This window comes from Hibiscus syriacus, unplaced genomic scaffold (assembly GCF_006381635.1).
Source record: "Hibiscus syriacus cultivar Baekdansim isolate YM2019G1 unplaced genomic scaffold, ASM638163v2 tig00004072_pilon, whole genome shotgun sequence".
Taxonomy (NCBI): domain Eukaryota; kingdom Viridiplantae; phylum Streptophyta; class Magnoliopsida; order Malvales; family Malvaceae; genus Hibiscus; species Hibiscus syriacus.
Genome location: NW_024061998.1, coordinates 1,239,765 through 1,262,679, shown reverse-complemented (window position 1 = coordinate 1,262,679; position 22,915 = coordinate 1,239,765). Strand labels below are relative to the sequence as shown.

At 32.8% G+C, this 22,915-nt stretch overlaps 1 pseudogene; it reads right to left on the bottom strand.

Moving 5' to 3' along the window:
• Nucleotides 1-11,864: 11,864 nt before the first annotated feature.
• Nucleotides 11,865-17,066, bottom strand: LOC120189321 (annotated as a pseudogene).
• Between the last annotated feature and the right edge of the window lie 5,849 nt (nucleotides 17,067-22,915).

Genomic DNA, 22,915 nt, shown 5'->3' with positions numbered 1-22,915 from the left:
TATTTAGAACAAATACTACTTTTTATTCACCTTAACATAATAATTTTTTTTGCTTTTCACTATTGTTATTATAACATCTAAGAAGATTTGAGTTTAAGTGAAATTAAAAATACGTTATCTTTACTAACAATCATTTGGTCGAGTGGGATGAGATATTATGTCTCTTATGTAAAGTCAAGGTTCGAACCATAACACTTTGTGAATGAAGCAAACTGAGTTAGAAGGGTCGTTATCGCCTCTACAATACCCGATCTAAATTAATCAATCAATAGATCAGATTCCAGTTATTAGAAAAAAACGTTAACTTTCGATTTAGGAGTGTTAAAAAATTTAATCAGTTGTTAAGCCGACGAGCCAACTATTAGATTGTTAGAACGTGTTTGACCTTAGCTGACGTATGATTTTTCTACTGGAGCTTGTGGGCTTGATAGTTAGGAAATTAGCTGGGTTGTTGGCATAATTTTTAGAGGATGGATTATGTAAGACAAATTTGTAATAGGCTATCAAATACCCTTTGACCCAATACTTATTTTTTATTAAAATGGGATAAGAGTAGTATTTATTTAAAGATAATTCTCAATCATTTTATATCGAACGTTGAGACTACTGACATTCCTAATGCTCAAACCTAAGACTTCAGGAAATAATAATTTTTTTATCACTGATATCACTTGTTAGTGTTATATTTTATTATTTAAGTATGTTCAAATTACATTTTTTAACAATCTCAAACACTAATTTTCTAATAACATAAACACTCACACCAGCCCACCTTCACCCACATACTTCAACATTTAATGGCTACCTTCAGGCGACGTTGTCGCCATTAGTCATTGATTTTAACAATAACATTATAAGTCTTTTGTCACCATTTCTTTTCATCTTTCTCTGCCTTTATCCGCAATCGAAATCATATCAATAAACCTGTTCCACTATCATTTCACCATCACCAATACTGTTTTCTGTTGATAGATTGTTTGTTCGATTCACCAATATTGATGCTTTAAAAAAAATTGTCATTTACATTATCATTTTATTAAATTTTGACCATTGAAACGTTGAATGTCGTTTGTTAGATGATGTGACAGTCTAATAAAAAGATGAGAAAATAACTCAGTGACCGAAAATGTCTTATAATATACGATTTTAACCAACTTTTTTTGGATTTGCGAAAATGACCAACAAATTCGCAACGCGAACTCCAATTTCGCAACTCAGTTTCCAAATTCGTGTAATTTTCCAAATTCGCGTTGCGATTTTCCAAATTCGCTACACGAATATGTAAATCGCAACACGAATTTGTAATTCGCAACACAGAAGTCAAATTCGCAACACAGAAGTCAAATTCGCAAAGCGCGTTTATTTTCGCAATTTTATTTTCGAATTCAAAACACAATATTTATTTCGCAACATAAATGTAAACAGTATAATCGCAATTCATAACCTAAAACACTAAATCACAACTCAATCTCATCTCCATCTCTCACTCTCTACGACGACATCCGTCCCCATCTCCGACGAAATTCATCCCCATCTCCGGCGAAATATGTCTATCTCCATCTCTCAGAGCCACCCTCACAACCATTCACGGTCAGAAATGGAAAATCAACCACCGAGGGTTAGTTTTTTTAAATTATTTTTATTTTGAAAATTTTGAATTATTTTTAGATTTTCCATATTTAAATTGATGATAAATTTACTGATAATTTCAGTAATAGATTAATCATTTCACTTAGATTGCTTAGTAAATTCATTCGGTTGCTGCCAATACTGCTAAATTGTTTAGTCTTTAACCCTATGAAGTTAGTATTTGTCTTTGTTTTGTCTTTTGGTTCATTCAAGTTTCAATTTGCAGAAAACTATTTGAAACTTAAATTCGCAACACGAAAATGAAAATCGCAACGCGATTTTAGTTTCACGTTGCGATTTTAAGTTTCAAAAACTATTCTTCTTCTGCAAACTGAAACTTGAATGAATTGCATTACTTCAACCAAAAAACAAAGACAAATACTAACTTCACAATGTTGTGAATTTAAGTTTCAAGAATAAACTACTACTCTTTATGTTGTCATTGAACCTGCACTAAACCTATATGTTGTCCTTTTAAATGTTTATATAAGTGCTTACTTCTGGAATGTTATCTGATGCATTTTGTGAACTATTATAGAATAATGACTTGGGTGAATACCGTGCAAGTTTGAAACATATTTGGCTTTATTTTCACTATTTAATATCATGTCTGTTTATAGTGTATAATTTGTAATTTTTGGTATATCTAACTTGGTATGTTTATTGTTTTTGTAGAAATTTTTTTCGGCTTCATTGACCTTAAGGAATAAATTAAGCCTAGCCACTACAATTGCTTCGACGCTTACACCTATACAAAGAAAATTGTTTGAGGATACTTGCTTCGGGCCATGGCTGAAAGTACAACATCCGGGTGGAGATGCTATGTTGACCCATTTGTTTCTTCAGACCATGACTAACGATCTACCCGAGAGGATACAACGTGGTGATGAAGTGATATGGTTTCATTTTCCTCCGGCGTATACTTATTTTGGGCGAGAGGAGTTTTGCTTAATCACTGGTCTACGCTTCGGACACGATGATGTAGGTCGGTACACTAGTCATATCGCCCACCCATCATGGTTATCTCGGGTTTTTCCTGAGCTGGCCGAGTTTACACGTCGACGACTTGAAAAGATTATTTATTAAAGATGGTTTTACTCGGATAGATGACATCGATGTTGTCCGAGTATGCCATTTATTACTTTTGTATGCCAGCTTTTTAGGCAAAGAGGCCAGACAACCTATTTCTGAGGACCTAATATTATTGGTAGAGGACCTAAATGCATGGAACCTGTTTCGTGAGGTTCATATCTATGGAAAGCTACCTAGAAAAAGTTTCGTATGCCTTTGAGGATCGAAAAAGTTTGTGTGGCCATGGTTCCAAATACACTTTGGCAGTCTTTATTTTGGCATTTAAGGTAAGAATTTCTATATAATGTTTCCAAAATTATAATTAATTATTTAACAATTATTAATGTGTGTATTATATTGTTTGTAGATTTGGATATTTGAGGTTTTTCCCAGCATGCGGACATATGCAATAAAAATTTAAATGATATTCCTAGGGCTATTTCCTGGAGGATGGTTGTTGGATTGGGAAGAGTTACTACCATATACGACGATGAATGATGTAAGTTAACACAAATACTACCATATATAAACAAGTTATTACTAGTAGATGTTTAATTTTGTTTGAGCTTTTATATTGTTAGGAGGCCAACTATCCATTACAGATGCTGACACCCACATTTTTTTGATGGCACGGATGATGAGCAGCCCCCACTTCGAGAGCCATCACCTGATCGAGCCGATTATACACCTCCACAACGAGAGATAGGCGACCGACAAAGATGCCACAACATTTATCTCTCTGTTCTCCACCTCCATGGGATGAGTTAGGGGAGTTACGTGATGAGGTCAATGCTTTGCGTGAGGAGGTTGGTACTTTACCTGAAGACAATGGTGCATGGAGTGATGAGGTACGATCTTTACGTGGTGAGATAGAGGTTTTATGCGATGATAATGGTGATTTACATGGTGAGGTATCTACTTTACGTGATGAGGTAGCCGCTCTACGTGAGATTGTTGCATTGTTGCAGAATGAGGTTCACACTCTACGCAATAAGGTAAGTTTGTTTAATACTATACTAAAAATGTAAATAATATTTTTTCGGTATTATTTATTTGTTTATTTATTGATTTATGTATTAATTTATTTTTAGCAGCCCGATAAGGTAGATGTTTTACGTCGGGTTTTTCTTGTATGACGGGGTTCACGCATCAGACGTCGTGCACGTGCCATTACGTCTCCATTCACCCCAATAGTGCCAAGACTCCGTAAGAAGAAGCCCGATTCACCTGTCATCATTCAAGAGGCCTCTCCTATCGTTCAAGAGGCCCCTATCATCCTTCAAGAGTCCCCTCCCACCGTTCAAGAGGCCCCTATCATCATTCAAGAGGTCCCTCCCACCGTTCGAGAGTCCAATTCACATGGCATAATATGTATTGATAAACCCCCTCACGTGCTCGACATGATGGATGAGAGTTGGCTTTCGTATGAGTTACCGGTCAGTACCATTCCGGTATCTGAAGTGGAAAGAGAACACTACCGGACACAATTAAAGATAATACCCTTTAGGCTAAGATCGTAGTTGATTTTTATCTACATGAGAGAAGCCAGGGATGTTACGCTGACATATGCAAACTCGACGATGATATGCATTTGTTTCTTGATCGGTCTTAGTGGTGTGTGTTATTAGGGGTTGAAGACAATGACTATTTCGATGGGGGGTAAGTCTTGTATTCTTCTTATATTGCATTTTGATTAATTTTTTTAAAATTTATGAAATTCACTAATATATGTATTTTTTTTATAAAACAACATATTGATGCATGGGTGTCACGTCTTCTAATAATAAGGAAATTGAAGAAAATAAAAAATACGCGATAGACTATTATGCCGATGTCTTTTCACGTAGCTCACTTGAAGGATCAGAGAGACACTTCATATGTGTTGGGTAATGGAAAAGCTAAACTTTATCTTGCGTGGTGGGAGGTCGATAAGGTTAGTATTTATTTTTGAATATTTTAAAGGTGTTCATAAATAAAAATTTGATGTGCGTAATTGAATTATTATTTATGATTGCAGGTGTTGATCCATGTTTTAGAATGTCGTCATTGGCTTCTCGTCGAGCTTCAGCTCTCATCCTTGAAGAGAATGGTATATGACAGCATGTTGAATTACATACCATTGTCTTATTTGAGAGATATTATTTGTAAGGGATGGAGCGCTCATTTGGCTAAATACTTGGATGCGATTGATTCTTGGACTAATTCTGGAAACAAGAAGCTAAAGAAGTTCAAAGTTACAATGATCAGAGATGAGACCGCGCCACAACAAACGCAGGGAGCCAGAGGGGATTATGGTCCTCTCGTATGCATGTGCTTGGAACGTTTGGCGACAGGAAGTAAACAGTTTCTACCTCTCACAGATAGAGATAGAGGTGCAGTAGGCTTGTGGTTTCGGTATTTTATGGCTAGAGCGATATATGCGAGACTCTGCCTACCTGCATCCGCGTGCTGAAAGTGTGCATAAATAATTGGTAAGTTTGAGCAAGTGTTGTTAACATATATACTCTTTGTTGGTTTGAAAATGTTTGGTTAAGTACCTAGAATTCAATAATTTGTTGTTTGTTGGTTTTAGATGTGTAGAAAGTGTTGTTTGAGCAAATGTTTGGTTTCTACAGGTTAATCCTGAAGTGAGCTGCGTGAAATTGATGTATTTGTGCATAAACAACCGTCTGCGTGAAATTGATGTATTTATAAAAGTTGATTTGTTTAATTGATGAGGAAATAAGAATTATTTTTTGCTTGTTTAATTGATTTGTAAAAATTAATTTGTTGTTTTAAATTTCAATATGCATTATGTTGAAGGAAAAAAAGATCTGTTGAAGGTACACATTCGCAACGCGAAAGTCAAATTCGCGTTACGATTTTCACGTTACGATGGTTGTGAAAGTCAAATTCGTGTTGTGATTTTCGCATTTCGAATTTGACTTTCGAAACACGAATTTGACTTTCGCAACAATCGAAACAAAAAATCTGATAAGTGATAACAACTGAACAGATCATAGCAATGTTCAAACTCAAGTTACTAATGAATGTCTAATTGAAATGTAAGCATTCACACATAAAATACACATAATACAACGTTTGCATTTAAAAATCACCTAAGTTAATAAGTCCCAAAAGGTGAAGCCGGTTGTGATTGGGATTTTGATTTTGATTGCGATTTTGATTTCCTTTTGCTTGGCACCATATGAGCTTTGGATTTTGATGAGGATCCATATTTTGGTAGAGGAAAAGATGATTGTGATGGCACTGGTGATCCACAGGTCAACATTGTATGACCACTTTCCTTGCACCGACTACATGTTGATATTCTCTTCTCTTCACCCTTAGAAAGTATACGATCATGATGTTTTGGTCAGCCAGGTAGCCTGCTATCCATGACTGGTTTCAAAACTGTTTGTAAGTTATCTGGTATGTCTCACTCAGAAGGATGTGGAATAGGGTAGACAATCTCGGTATAAGTCTGTCGATATACATCTGTAGTGTAGCAATCCATAACGTATGCGCTTGAATCATCTTGGTTTAGATGAAGAGCAACTTTTATAACATGGCCACACGGATAACCAGATGTTTGCTATTTCATACAACTACACGTCTTTGCATTTAGATCGACAAGCCCATTTAAGTTATTATCCAATGCTTCAAACAAAGTGTTTGAACATGGTTCAACTCTCCATGACGTTGACTTCACAACACGTTTCGTTATCTTTTTTTCAGTCCATGGTGTAACACGACGTTCCAATATTCCTGTAAATTTAAATAAATAATACTTAGTAAAATATATGATAAGCTGCGAATTTAAAGAAATAATACATGCATGGTTTCTTTTCTTATAGTACCATTGTTGAATAGAGGCTCTAAAAAACTCCATTAACATAGTAATGGGTAATTTTCGGGAATGACGACTTAGAGCGTTGATTGATTATGCACTATTAGACGTCATGAAACCATATCTTACTCCAAGTTGATGTACTCTTGACCATCTTTCAAACCCGACATCTTCTAGTGTTTGAGCATATTGAGGCAAAACACGTCTTAAACAATTTATATGCTTATTAAAATCCACTTCCCGATAAGCTTTTACAGCCTTCTAGTATGTTCATTTGTGATTTTTTATACCAGCAGACATTGATTTTAGATTTATGTACAAATGAACACCACCAAGTCCATGAAAAGCATCTGGAAAACACCTTCTAATAGCGTTGTCAATTGAGTTTTCCCTATCAGATATGATTGTCAGATTGCTAATAGGACCTATGCAATCCCTAAGATGCCCCATAAACCATGTCCATGAATCAGAGGTTTCAGATTTGCCAACCCCGTAAGCTATTGGCAGTATCCCATTGTTAGCATCCATGGCTACTGCTAATAAGTTTACTCCAAGGTATCGACCTTTCAAATGTGCTCCGTCAACTATAATAATGGACGCATGCAAGTAATAAACGAACGAATCTAAAAAACAATATACACAAGACATAATCATTTAAATGTGAAATGCATGTAACTAACAAAAATGAGTCAACAAAATTATATTGATTTACTAACCGCAGCACCAATGGCGATAAACAGCAACTCAAAGCGTCCATCTCTATCTGTTTTGATATGAGTTACCGACCCAAGATTTTTCAGCTTTAAATTATGACAATAAGCCGGCAGTTAGGCAAACGATGCTTTGGAGACCCGCTCAACAATTCCAAGGCATAACATTTGGCTCTCCAAGCTTGAGAATATAAGATACTAATCTTGAACCGAGCATTCATGTCACTCATAATTTCATGTCCCCGATATACCTTGCCATTCAAATACATTAACTCAGCCAGAAAACCACCCAACACATTTTTGTTTGCCTGACTATGGTTAGGAAAAACTTGGGTTCTTGAACATGTATGTTTATCAATAAAAGTCCTAACTTGAAACATTTCGCAATCTTTTATCCTCTTTGCAATCATACGCCACGTACAGTTTTTGTCAATCATACACTTTGTTTCAAAACAATCTTTGCTTGATTTGTTAACTTTTAGTTGATAGCCATCTTCCACACATTTCGTATACAAAGCTATCTTCAAGTTTTCCTTTGTATCAAAACAATCATCTTTCTTGATACGAATAAATTTTGTGTAACAATCAACTGATATCTTTACCAACTCTTCTTCCAATATCTGAAGTAATTCTGGCATATTCCAGTTATACTCCCGTGGCATTTTCTTCTTTTTCTTTCTTCGGGACTTCTTCTTCTTTTTATTCTTCAGGGTTATATGAATTATAGAATGAATGTTCAACATGTTCATTCACAGTCGTAACTTCCTCCTCATTATTATCAATAACATCTTCCTTGGCAACGGTTGTTTCATCATCAAAATTCGGGTATTGACCAATATCAAAATCATTACACGCAGGGTCTGTTTCTTCTTCTAAAACATCATCAAAATCCGAGTATTGACAAAGATCAAAGTCTGGGTATTGACCAAGATCAAATTTCGAATACTGACTAGTACTCACAATTTTTTCTGTTGGCTCATAATCGTCTAACTGGTCAATACGAAAACCGGAATTTGGTGCTGAAAGTTGATTGGGATTTAGATTAGGAAAAGGTTGTGGATTTTGAGATTGTGTTTGATATTGTGTTTGGTATTGGAAATGTGGTGAAACAAAATTTTATTAGTGATGAAATTGTGGTGGAACCATTAAATTTTGAGGTTCATAACAACGTTGTACATTGTGAGCACCATAAACTGGGGTTGAAGAACTTAGTTGATTACTACCCACTACTGACCCAACTTCACTACTTCTAGGTTCAACAACATACAATGTAACATCATCTTCTTGCGAAACACTAATAAGCAATGAATCGTTCAACATCTTCATTGTCGGTTAACAAATAAACTTTACATTTTCTCTAATAAGATAGCCTAAATCCACTTAAAGGCTCTAAATTCAATTTCTTTGCAACACGTAACATTAGAGTTTCATAAGTTAACTTTTTTAATGACAGTTTTAGTTGAAGATTCATGGGTAAAGGCATATATTGTAAAACACCATGAACATTCTCCCATAACCCTCCAAAACATAAATCTATCCAAACATGATCAACATTAGATGATTTCATTCTACAAATTGTAAATTAATTTACTAAACAAACGAGCTATAAACTACATATCATCACTAACTTAGAGAAAAACATACCTTTATTAAGTTGATAGTTGATAATTTGGGAGAGAAATCATTGAAAAATTATATATAAATAAAATTATGTAAAAAAAAATTAGAGATGGGGAAGGATGTTGTTGGATATAGGAACGGATGTCGCCGGAAAGAGTGATAGATGGAGATGGAATGAGTTGCAATTTATGGATTTAGGTTATGTGTTGTTGTTGCTACGTAGTTATATACCCAAAACATTTGTGTTGCGAAATGTTGGGAAATTAAATTCATGTTGCGAATTCGAAAATCGAGTTGCGAAAACAAAATTCGCGTTATGAATTAAGAAATCGAGTTGCGAATCTGAAATTCAGTGTTGCGAATTTGGAAACTGAGTTGCGAAATTTGAGTTCGCGTTGCGAATTTGTTGGTCATTTTCGCAAATCCAAAAAAAGTTGGTTAAAATCGTATATTATAAGGCATTTTCGGTCACTGAAGTTATTTTATCTAAAAAGATTTCATTTTCATTTTAACACTTAAAGATAAAATATTAATTATAGACATTTCGTAAACTTTAGGGGTAAATTTTTAATTTACCTTTTTTTTTAAATATGCTTTTACCGCCTCGCGCCGCATACTCATCTTTTCCGTCGGTCACACTCACCTCAGTCTAATAGACATAGGGCAAGGTGCATGACTCAGAAACTATCTCAGTTCTTGAACTGAGTTTTCATGGAAACCGAGTTGCAAATATTATTTGCAAATGTTTATAGCTTTGCAATTATTATTAATGATCTATGCAAGCAAAATAGAATACAAGAGGCTCGTGTACTTTTGAGGGAGTTGCATTAATGTAGGAATATTGTTCTTCAACCTTGTGATTGATGGGTTCTGCAAGACTGGGAATTTGGATAAGGCCAACCAGATAGTAGCAGAGATGGAGAATCCAGCCTGAAGCAATTAGCATTTTCGATCAAATGTTATCAGTTGGTTGTGTCCTACATGTTGTCACTGTACATTCTTTGATATCTTGCTATTGAGCATTGTAAATAGTTGTTATAGTTAGTTCAGTTGGTTATTAGCAGTTAGTCTAGTTTGTTATTCACTGTAACTTCTAGATATATCTAGTGCTCATACTGTATTTAAAGTAGCGAGATTAATAAAATTTTAGAGGTATTTTTTAATCATTGTGTAAAGTTCAACACTTGCCTTTTTAAAGTTGGGATAAGTTAAAATTTTGTCTCTAAACTACTTTTGAATTATAAAAAGGTCCATAATTAGTATTTTATCTAAACTTCAGAGGTTCAAATAAAGTTTAAACTTCTTACTAAAGTACCATGTCATGAAACTAACAATATTCAATGTCACAGTGATCAAAACTTAATAAAACTATAACATAAGTGATCGAAACTTAACTTTTTTAAACTTGGTGAAAAAAATGTATACAAATATAAAAAGTAAGTGACCATTCTGATAGTTTACTCTGTTTTCTGTTTTACACAAATTCAACATTGCAATGCAATCTTGAAGGAATCTACGAAGAAAAGATCATTTAAATTGCAAGTTTCTAAACCTGCTTGCTGAGTATTTTTAAACTCCATGTCTCAAGTATTGGATAGTAATAAGTGATATTTTATATTATAACTATTTCATTTTCAACTACCTTTCTTCTTCACCTCATCTTATATATCCTCAATCTGTTCATCTACCTTTCTTCTTCAGCTCTTCTCAATACCAATGGTGAATCTCAGAATCAATTAAGCAACAATATATCAGTATACGAATGGGCAGGGATACAGCCAGAAATCAAATTTAGGGGGAAAAATATAATTAGAAAAAATGGGGGGGTAAAGTTCATATGAGTTAAAATTAGAGGTCTAGAAAGGTAAATATCCTAACTAATATTAATAATAGAAAGGGTTAATTACATCAAATATCATTGAGTTTTAAATGTTGTATTGTTTATACCATTAAACTTTTAATTTTGCCAATACAATAAACTTTGATTTTCACTTCAATTATGTCCATAGACTATTAAATTTTAACAGCACGTTGAAGTGGACATATACTTGTCACTATGATGACGTGGATAAAATGACACCATTTTGACGATGATGACGGATGCCCATAATAATGTCATTTTAGGCATTAAATTTTATGGGGTATCGATTTTATCACTAAACTTTTAAATAATTTACTTTTTTAACAATACACTTTTTGGTCACCGTCGGTAATCAATCATCATCAATCATCGATCATCTTTCACCGCAAGATTGACACCAAAACGTTCGTATTTACTCCTTTCTTCTCCTAGGTTTGACTCTTCACGAAACACACTCAAAATCAATGAAAATCAATTTAAAAATTCAACATATTAATACTTCAATCTCTTCCAATGACCTTCCGATGAGGTAATTTTTAAAGTGTGTTGTTTGTCTTCTCGAAATAATACTTTTCACTGTTCGAATTTTGATCAAACACCAAAAATCTTGTAAATCTAAAAAAGCCTCCAAAATCCTATTTAAGTTTATATTTAATTTCATCGATTTTAAGTAAGTTTCATGAAAAAACTGTTTATGGGAGAAGAAAGATGAGTAACATACTTTTTAATATCGATCTTGTCGTAAAAGATAACCAATAATAAACAGTGATTGAAAAAATCGAACAAGTACAATACCACAAATAGATATGTTTAAAGTTGTATTTAGAAAAAATCAGGCAAGGGCATCGATTCACATCAGTCGGAGATATGAAACATTTGGAAATTACAACCCTAATCACTTAACTATTAATAAGATAATGTTTTATTATTTTATTTTTTAAAATATGTTTTTGTTATTTGACTAATCATTTTATAATATTTCAATCGCTATATCGTTAATTTCTAACAGACAAAGTTAAACAAACATATGAAAATATTCAGATCAAGATCTTTAAGCTTGTTCATTAATTACATACATTTGGCAAAAACATACACAAAGGCAATTGAAAGCTTCTTTATACCTTTCACTTCCATGTACACTCCTGCATCAAGACGATGCAAGCATTCTGCTACAAAGAATAATACTGTATATCAAAACATAAAAAGAGGGAACATAAAATTGGCGGGTGGAGGAAAGTCAAACTAATGTATCAATGCCACGATAATCGTGGTTTTGCAACTCCGATCATCGTCGGCACCGGCACTCTGCTGATCTAAAACAGGGAGATAAGGCTGTACAAAATATTTCATTGCTTCTCATGGTATCCTACACGATTCGATCACTTCACTCACTGCTTTATGAGTCTCTGGAGATATCATGTTTAATGTAAAATGGAACGCCTGCACAAGGATAAAATGGATGCGTAAATATGTTTCAAAAGTGTAGTAAATTGCTTTGCAGTCAACAAATTTGGTACTTGGATTAAACATACCACAAATCTATCCAAAACAGGTACCAGAATTGACAGGCTGTGCTTTGGAAGACAATCGGCAATTGCATTTCGTGTGCTCCTACTGTCGATGAAAAAGTGAAACAGTTTAGCAAGAAAACAAGGTACTGGGCACTGGGAAATATATCGACGATACTAACCTCTCGGTAGAAAGGAAAGCAAGCAGTAGGGCTGCGTAGGCTTCTAAAATCATTTTCTCCGCTTCTTTCTCTTCTTGTAACATAGCAGGTTCATCATTCTGTATAATCAAACACAACAAAGTTACAAGGCAAGTCAATGATGATAAATTCTTGCTAACACCAAAAAATGCTCCGAGCCATGAAAAATAAGGGGAAAATAAGACGTATCAACGGATAAAGTGGGGTTCCTCACCCAAGAAAGAACTTCTCCAGTAGCATCATCGTCTCCTTGGTTCGCAAGGAAGATGGCACATAGCAGGGGAATGACAGCCATGTGACTTCCCTCTCTTAATCCTTCTGAATTCGGTATAGAAACAGAAGCTGCTGCAAGCCGTGATCTGCATATTAGTATGACATATAATTGTCAACGTGCCTGTGATAATGAATACAAAAAAGGCACAAAATGAACGCAACTCTACTTTGAAAGCCACAGCACTGAATGCAAAGAAGATAAATCAACCTGTTATGTTCATCCTTCTCCACTAGGTTCACAAGCAAACCCAGTATTGCTACAAGGAAATCCAACTCTGGATCGGTAAGAGGTCTGTCCTTCTGGTTGTGATGTTCTACACAAAGAGAATTCTCTTTCATTTCACTTCTGTGAGGCAAATATGAGCAGAATGTAGGGTAGTGGCAGGCAATTAATGTAGACAATGTCTCTAGGGCCCCCAAAGCCGCAATTTGCCGACAGCCGGTTGGGTTGTCATTTGTTAAATTCATCAAAACCTGCCAAGATAACACCACCACTGATCAAATAAACTACTAGTATAAGAGAGAGTACAGAATATCATAATGTTGGGTGAAATATGAACTACATATTTAGGAATACCTTGACAGCAGTAAGAAGGCAGTCAGAAAGATGGCTGGAGTTTCTTCTTCAGCATATGAGGACTAGAAGTTACATTTGAATGATTATATTCTTCATTGATTGATTTTCTATGGAAATTGTCCACACTTGGCGGTTCCTTTTGGCTCATTGTAAATCGACATTGATGCTCAACATGGATTTCTCTATTTTTAGGTCCACGTTTCTGACGTTTCTTAGCTTGGGATGTCTTTTTTCTCCCGGATAGTAAGTCCCATTTTGAAGGCACAAATTCTTCTTCATCAAATGAAAAAGGATCCTGAATATCCTCTAAAGGTTGCCATTTTTCATCCTTTGAACCATTGCTTGTTACAGGCAATTCATCAAATGGACTTCCTAATTTCCCATTACGCGTGCTGGCCAAGGAAGAACGGGTTCTCATCTTTAGTAAACGGCTATCATTCATGGAAGCACTTTCAGTTTGAAAACTGGGTTCATAATGACCCAACCACTGAGTAGAAGGCCCTGGATCATTCTGAGATGTACTGAAGCTCTTTTCAGATAACCACTCAATGCTTGAGGATTTATCAGACGAACTGATGTCGATCACATCATGTCTATCCACTGCAAAATTGAAAAGAATCAATCAAGCTCAAGAGCAGTCACTAGAACTATATATTCGTTTAATAATCTAAGACAGTCTAATACCTTTACAATCTTCAGTTGGAGCAAATTCACCAACATCACCCATTGCTTTAGAATTACCACAAGCATTTTCAGTACTTGACGATCCACAAGAACTCTTACAATAGAGCACTGGAAAAGATGACATTGATTAATCAAATGCTATAAATCTTATAAAAGATAAAAAACAGTGAGAAAGAGAGAGAAAGAAGACATTTTGAGGTAGTAATTGCAACACCAATAACCTGAGAGAATCTTGATTACACTTATAACAAGCTTCGTAAAAGATAGTTGAGATCCACGAGACTTCAACTTCCCTTTCATTTCTAGCAGATGACTCTACAGTAAAAGTAAAGAAAAACAGTCTTAACAGCTTAATAAATGTGGCAGTTTAGTTATACAAATCAAGCTTAAAAGGAAAATGAAATCAAAATAACTGAAAATTACAACTGAAATACCTGATTATCACTACTAAGGAATGCAGCATTTTCCATGATCTTCAAACATTTACAAAGCAGCACCAGGCTCTCCAGATCCTTTTTATCTTCAGTAAGAGGAGAAGATATACTCTGCTCCACCCAACCCTGCAGAGAAGATAATGCATTATATGTCACATTGTCACTGATGAATGTCTTCTTTGTAAATGTAAAAGATGAAACCAGAAGACATTCCCAAAATTTAAAGCAGTATTTTTTTTAATCTCCTTCAGTTGAAATGCAAAAGAAAAAAATCAGACACAACATACAAGCTCACACCTCCATAAAGGAATGGCACTCCATGGCCACTTCAAAGACAGCATCAAGTCCTCCAAGCTCTCTTAGTTTCTCCTTGAAATTGCCCCCAGTTTTCCTTACAGTACCGGTTGCATCTGAATGAATGATACCAGGGGAAAACATGAAAAAAATCAGTAAAGAGTGAAAAAGCACCAGACTGTAGTGTATGAGTATGTATTTTATATGTAGATATGCAGTTGTGTTTAGATCTATACTCAGCTCCCATTATAGTTCCAGGAAAACAATCTATAAATAAATACTTATAAATCTTAGATATTTCCATTAGATACCTTCAAGAGAAATTTTAGACAAACAGGCTTTCTCCAAAGTTAACAAAGCTATCCATTTTGGGCTTAACTCAGGCCTTCGTAAACCAGTACAATCGCTGCATTTTGGCTTCATTTCCTTGCAACTAACAAGAATTTCCTCAACTTTGGAAACAATGACTGCAGAGCTTGAATCCAACACTTGAGTTGTATCCCGTGAGATGTCAGCATCCTTGAGTAATGTCAAAAGCTTAAAGCCCACTTTCTCTGTTTTGTTTTCTTTAGCAGTGGGGGTAATTGGCTTTAAAGTTTTAATTAGAAATTGGATGCAACAGGGTGACTCCAGGAGATGGTCATCTTGACTCTGACACAATAAATTCATACAAATGTTGAAGATTACTGTAATTGACACGTTCAAAACATTTGTTTCGACTATATCCAAATATCGGTCTAAGGGACAGAAAGCATAAAAACTAGGCATAGTATGAACCTCTTGCCATCCAAAATTTTAAAATAAAGAACAAAAATCAACTGAAGAAAAAAGGGGAAACCCAAATGTGTGGCAGGGCATATTAGCATGTAAGACTCCAATATAAGACACGCAATTAGTCATTTACAAAATTTGTTTGTGCAGAAATAATAGTAATAATAACTAATGGATCTACACCTTCTCACATGAACCCTATGTGTGCATAAAATCCTCAAAACTATTATACAGAAAATACTTCTAGATTCATAAATAGTAATTTGCAACTTCAAGTGATGAAAAACTTACATCATAGGTTAAGACATAGAAAAGGGCCACAGCAGCCAGGTTGCTAGGGATGTCATCAAAGCTGAGGCCCAAAATAGCATCAATTATTGTCTTAGCCATCCTGAAAAGAGCATATTTGCAAAGCCAGTGTAAAGACAACGAAGTGAATAGAGTAATTCTTGAGGGAAAACCACTCCATCTTTTAGAGTGAAACAAGCAGGGGTCGAATCTATTAAAGGGTTGGGAGTGGCAATTGGCAATTCCAAAAAAGAGTGCAGTCAATGACGTTATACTTTTATACTGACGAAGTGTACCAGATTCCAGTATGGAAAAAGAAAATAACAGAATGTAACAGACCTTCTAAATGCTACCCGAAACACAAACTACCTACCAAAGGAGATTTTTTAAATTAACAAATTCAAATGCCTCCCGTTAAGTACAGGTTCTCATTAGGGAATTCAAATTTTCAAACTCTTCCTGTAACTACGAATCCATATAGGCCAAAAGTCTAAAACAAAACATCAAAAGAAGCAAAATGCACTTTTAACCTGATTTGAATTCATATTTCAAAAATCCACCAAAAATTAACACTACCCAGATGCCCATATCAAGAGATTTCAACAGAAAGAACCTTAAAACAAAAAACCCAACAAGAATTCAACATACCCATGGGTTCTCAGCAGTCTCCTCTGTGGGAGGGTGGCGCAAATCGAAAGCAAAGACAAGAGACTAGCTCTCCTGATCCTCACCGGCTGGCCTTTCTTTAAGCCATCGAGCGCGAAATTAACCTCGTCCACATGCTCCATCATTTCCCCGATTTCTTGAGCCTCCATCAGACTCGAAGTCGACGAAATCCACGGCATGGACGAATACTCAACCTCTTTCTTGCTCTGGCTTTGCTTCTGTTTCTTGGATCTTCTAACGACGTCGTCTCTCGAATCGTCGAATTCAAAATTCCTTCGGGTTGCCGTTGTTTTAACGGACGTTTTCGTTCGGTTCTTCAAGCCGTTGTCGTCGAATTCTTGAGAGGATGGCCATAAAGAAGAGGATTCTTGAGTGGCCGTTAAGGGGAAATCGTAGATGTCTTGAGACGGAACCGATTCATGGGACAAGGGGAGGGAGTCGGAAACGTTGTCGTCCAGGGAATCGGAGAATGTTCGGGTGAAACCACGGCTGCGGCGACCGTAGGTTCGGACGATCATGGTTCGGAATCTGGGTTTCTTTGTTGCGACGGCGGCGTTTTAACCTGGATTTGGCATTGAAAAGAAAGACGGGGGTATTTTGGGCAAAATGAGAACAAAATTCGAAAATTTGAGATTTTGAAACGGAAGCTTTTCTCACTTTCTTGGATGGTGAGCTGAGAGAGATAGGGTGTTCAAATAATTGAATTAATTCGATTAATTGATCGAATCGAATTAGTTTGATTAATTCGGTTCGATTATCGAATTAATTTGATTGATTAATAATTAAAAAAAAATTTAGAATTCGGTTAATGGTTAATTCGGTTCGAATTCGGTTAATTAATCGAATTAACCGAATTAATCAAATTAAATTTTAAATTTTAAATATATTATATATAACATATGGGCTCAGCCCAAACTATTTAAAATACAATTAATAATTTAAGATTCGATAACTTTTAAACCTAAATCAATATTAATTAATTAAAAAATTATATAAAATTTTTATTTTATGATTATATATTATTTAAATTAATTGTAAACTATTTTTTTAATTAAAAAATATTATATATATTATATATAACATATGGGCTAAGCCCAAAAAATTTAAAACCCAATTAATAATTTAAGATCTAATAACTTTTAAACCTAAATCAATAGTAATTAATTAAAAAAATTATCTGAAATTTTTATTTTATAATTATATATTATTTAAATTAATTATAAACTTTTTTTTGAATTAAAAAACATTTAATTTTTATATAAATTAAAAAATTTTAAAAAAAATTGGTTAATTCGAAATTTAACCGAATTAACCGAAATTTATTCGGTTTGGTTAATATATTTGAAAAAAAATCGGTTTGATTAATGCTTAAAAAAAAGTTCAGTTAATTCGGTTCGATTCAATTTTAACTGAAACAGAGATAATAAGAAAAGAAAGGCTTTGGGACAAAGAAATTAGAAGATGGAAATCTGGGTTGGGTTGTGGATTTTGATTTGGGACCGGTTTTGTCCTAAAATTAGGGCCAACAACAAGTATAGGAAATTACCCCCAAAAGGACAGAAATGTATGGGTAGTTTGGTCATAAACGTGTTTCTGCTGGCCATTCTATAAACTTTGGACCTTGAATTAACGGAACTCTTTAGGCTTATTTAGGATAATAAGAAGAAGAAGAAGAAAATAAGATATTGATTAAGAAATTACTTATATCACAAATAAGTACATTAGGTATATTTTTTTTTCATTTAAGTATATAAATTATTTTCATTATATTAAGTATTTAAATTCAAAATAGGTATTTAAATATTTTTTTATCAAAATATGTACCTAAAGTATTCAATTTTTTTCATACAATTACATAAAATATTATTTAATTAATGTTACGTGTCAACTTTTTTTAACTTAGATAAAAAAAGATTGAATACTTTAGGTACCTATTTTAACCAAAAAATATTTTATGTATGGGAATAAAAATATATCGATTTTGTTAATTGGACTATATGAATATAATTAATTTGTCTTTGTGTCTATATGTTATATGTATATATTATGTATAATATATGTTTTCAAATATTTTTAAGTTTTTATTTTAAGAATAATTTATCATTTATAGATTATGATATAATTTTATTTTTTTATTTTTTTAGTAGTATTTCTATTTTTTAATATTTTAATATTTATTTTTATTTTTAATATTTTTATATTTAATTTTCATATTTTAAAATTTAAAAAATATTTATTTTTTTATAAAATTAAATAAGCCTTTAAATTTAAAAATAATAATAATTTGGCCTTCAAACTCATCCAAAAAACTAATTTAACTCATCTACCATATAAGCATCCATCGTTGATCATCACATCAGCACTTTAGATCATCTTATCAACATTATGAACTGAGATGTTAACATCATCACGATCAAGTTTGATTACATCAGTCATATGATCAAATTATTTTTTCTCAATTTAATAACCATATTGAATGTAAAGAAAAAAAATCAAACTCACATTAATTTTTACGAAAAAAAGAAAATTGAAGATCACATATACCATTAAGTAGGGGTGTTCAAAAATATACGACCCTTCGACCCGTTGATCTGAACTATTTTTTTCTAAAAAACCCAACCCGACATTTTCCGGATACCCGATTACCCGGTTACATTTATTTATATATATATATATATATATTATAATATTACATATTCAATTATTAATAATTTTATATATTAAATTAAACTAATAAAATTTAAAAAAAAAAACCCACCACCCAATAGTTGTATGTTTAATAATTAATATAATATTTTTTAATAATATAAGTTTTATTTTTTAAATAATAATTCAAAATTATAAAAAAAAATCGGGTACCCGATAACCCGAATTACAGGTACCCGTAAAACCCAGATACCCACAGTATTCAGGTCGAGACACGGACCGGAAAATTAAATACTCGAAGACCCGAATATCCGAATTTGAATACCCTACGGCATTAAGTATAATTTATTTTACTTTGGATGTAGTTATGACCTCCGTAGTCTCGTTATCCAATAGCATTTGTAACAATTGAGATTGAAGATCTTGATCCACGTTGCATTTCTAATAAGGAGATGTTGGAATAATTATACGAATGGTATATAATCTTATTATGGTTTGTTGTGCTTTAATATTGACCACCATGATTTATAGGTAGGGGTTGGAAGAGCTTGTTTTCTTCCGATCTTTGATAGACGGAGGGCATAGCTATAAGTTTCATAAATGACATGTAATTATCTTGTTTAGATCTTCCACATCCTTCGACTTTTTATATTTCTTCAAGTACTCATGTTCCACACATATACAAATATAAGATATGATATTTTAAATATATATGTTGCAATCAATTTTCGTCTGGTTTACAAACCCAATCAATCAAGCCCAGTTTCAAACGACCCAAATCAAATTACAAGGACATCAACCTAGTGACTGAGGCCCAATATTACAACTCAAGAGGCTAACAAGGGCCAAACCCAAACTGCTAGGGTTTTCACCCTAGCTAGGAGTCGCACAATGTCAGCCATTCGATCTGAACTCATCCAATGGTTCATATCAAAGGTAGAATTTAGGGTTTTGATCCTAGTTGCTCCTCTCACTGTCACTGTCACCACTTAGGTCAAGCATCTCCCATCATTGCCTCTGCCACATACTGAAGTTGCCGTTTCAACATACAATGACAGGAAATCAACATCAACAGTGGGAAAAAAAGACAAATAATAAAAAATCTAATAAAAATAAAGTAAATTATACTATAGACCATCGAACTATAGCCCTTTTTCATTTTGACCACCATTTTTGAATTCTTGTCAATTAGGCTTCCCAACTATTTAAATGCATTCAATCAGACCACCTATCGTTAACATTTAATGGAAGTGCTGACATATCAGTTAAAAATTAGTATAATTACACATTTTGTCCTCAATATTTATACGTTCTTTCAATTTAGTCATAATTTTAGCTTAATTATTATTAATTTTAATTGTGTCACCACCTGATTTGATACAAATTGTGAGAAATTTTTAACTTGCTACTCGGGGAATTGAACCTCCAACCCCCAACTCCTTCAAAGGATGCCAAAATCGCTAGGTTAAGTCCCTCAATTACTATTGGATTACATCTTCTTATGTATAACATGTTATGACTATTGGTAAAGATAAATAGAAAAATAACATAATTTTAAAAGGATTTAAACTTATATATTGAGTTTTTCTAAAGAAAAACGAAGTAAAATTTAGATTTTTATATTTTTAAATCATCTTTATTTTTATATAATTTTATATATATAATCATTAAATTATTTTTAATATAATTAATAACTTTAATTTTATTTAATTATATATATATAAAGAGAGATTATTAATTATGTTAAAAAATTAAAAATAAAATTTGATTATATAAAAAATAAATATAATTTAAAATCTGAATTCAAGGTTCAATAAAATTAATTTTTATTTTTAAAATTTTATTTAAAAAATTAAATTTATTTTAATACATATTAAATTTATTATTATTTTAAATTTTATATTAATTTTATTTTAAATTTTATTTTTATATAAACATAGTATAATCTTAATTTTTTAACATAATTAATAATATATATTATATATATAATTATTAAATAAAAATAAAATTATTAACTATATTAAAAAAATAATTTGATGATTATATAAAAGATTGTATAAAAGTTAAAGATAGTTGATGAGCGTTTTAAATTTTTGCTTTTTACTTGCTAATTCTCTTGTTTTATGAATTCTTCACTACTGATTTGGGTTGTATTCGTTTATTTTTTTGTGTAATGATATGTTTATTGGAATTGGCAGTAAAAGGACGTATTTTGTAACTTTTTCTTATTTTCTGATCGTGGCTGGAGACATGGCATGATGCTGGGCACAACGCGGGTCTGACGTGGTAGTTTCTAGAATTTTCAATCAGCACACGAAGCATTCTGGAAACAACACGATCTGAGGAGATTTTCTAGGAGACTTAGTCTTTAAGTTTGATTTTATTTTGATTTTAATTTCCATGTTATCTTAGGATTTAGAACCCTATAAATACATTCCATTGGGTATGACTTAGGGCATCTTGAATTAAACTTTGTTACTTTGTTCTTGCTTTAATCAAAGTTTTCTTTTTCTTTCATTTTTCGCTTTCTTTACTTTACGTTTTTTTTTTCATGAAATATGCTAAGTATGATCTCTACCATTCTTAGCTAATTTTCTTTAGAGTCGAGAGCTAGCAATGAGTTAATTCCATAAGTGAGAATTGAAAAAGCACTTAATTCACTTCAGAATACATTTTCAATTTTCTAATTTATTAGTTTGACAATCGACCTTACTGTAATATCCCAAATTTAGAAATGGTGATTGAAAAGTGAATTTTGAAAGTCTAGGGACCAAAGTGTGAACTTGTAAAAGTTTAGTGACTAAAAATGTAAATTTTCAAAAATTATATTTTGGGTATGTAATTGAGTAGTTGAGCCCAAGAATATAATTTTAGTGGATTTTAGATTTTTTTATCTGGTGTTCGTATAAAAGTTTATTAAAGAATAAAATTTGTAAATATTCGAATAAACGAATCGAATCGGAAGCTTACAAAAATTTGAAGGAATATATTTTTGGGTTATAAAAATTATATTGATATTTTTAATTAATATACTTTTAGGTGGATTGGTGGAATTTGGTGGAAATTTCATGTTAAAGTAGAATAGAGAAATTTAATGACTAAATTGAATTTTTTGAAAATTTAAAGATTAAAGATGGAAATTCCTAAATAGGATTTATATTTATTTAATAATTTTAAAATGGAGATAAAAGGATGGCATGGTGGTAATTATTAAGATTCATTCAGGGTAATTTTGACTTTTGGGCTAAAATGAATTTTAATTCATTTTAAATTTGGTTTTTAAAGAGATATTTTGCAAGAAAACTCAAGAAATCTCTTCTCTTCTCCATCTGCTGCTCGAAACCTCCATAGCCAAGGTTATTAATTTTTTTTTTTCATTTTTGGTCTATTTTTAGTGAGATTTAGGACTAAATTGCGAAATAAGAAAATGATCTACACTAAATTATCTACAAATTGGTATAAGTATCACATTGTTTCATGTTGAGATGTGAAATGGGTATTTTTGGTGGATGAAGGGGAGTTGAATTTGATTAAAATAAGGTTGAATTAAGGTGTTAGTAGTGTTGAGGAATTAAAATCAAGCATGAAATTTGGTTTAAAATAATTAGAGGGACTAAATTGAAACTTTTGGCAAAGATATGGGTTTATGGAGAAATGTTGTTTTTATTTATTTATTTTGATATGTGATTGATTGGGAATGGTTGGAATTGATTGGAAATGAAATTTGCTTGATGAATCAAGGTTGAAAACAAGATGGAGATTATTAGGGGACTATTGTGTGATTTTTGGCCACAGTGAGGAGTTAATTGGAAAATTTTATAAAAGTTTTCAAAGGGTTTAGATTGAATGTTAGA